The sequence below is a fragment of the Galeopterus variegatus genome, unplaced genomic scaffold (assembly GCF_000696425.1).
Source record: "Galeopterus variegatus unplaced genomic scaffold, G_variegatus-3.0.2 Scaffold1694, whole genome shotgun sequence".
In the NCBI taxonomy this organism is placed as follows: domain Eukaryota; kingdom Metazoa; phylum Chordata; class Mammalia; order Dermoptera; family Cynocephalidae; genus Galeopterus; species Galeopterus variegatus.
In genome coordinates, this window is record NW_007727805.1 from 629,979 (window position 1) to 630,192 (window position 214).

Sequence of the window (214 nt, forward strand, 5' to 3'; positions counted from 1 at the left end):
TCTTTGCTTGATCTCTCATATCAAAACCCGCCCTGCCCTTTTTCCCTATATAAGCTGTGCCGCCCTGCAAATAAACGGAGTTCCGGCTTTGACCACTCTCCTGGCTCGGTGGTGTTCTTTCTCGGCCCCAGGGGAGGAAGGTCCTGGGGGGGAAGGGCCGTGCAAGCGACACTCATCATCCCGCTCTCGTATAACTTCGTATAATGTATGCTAT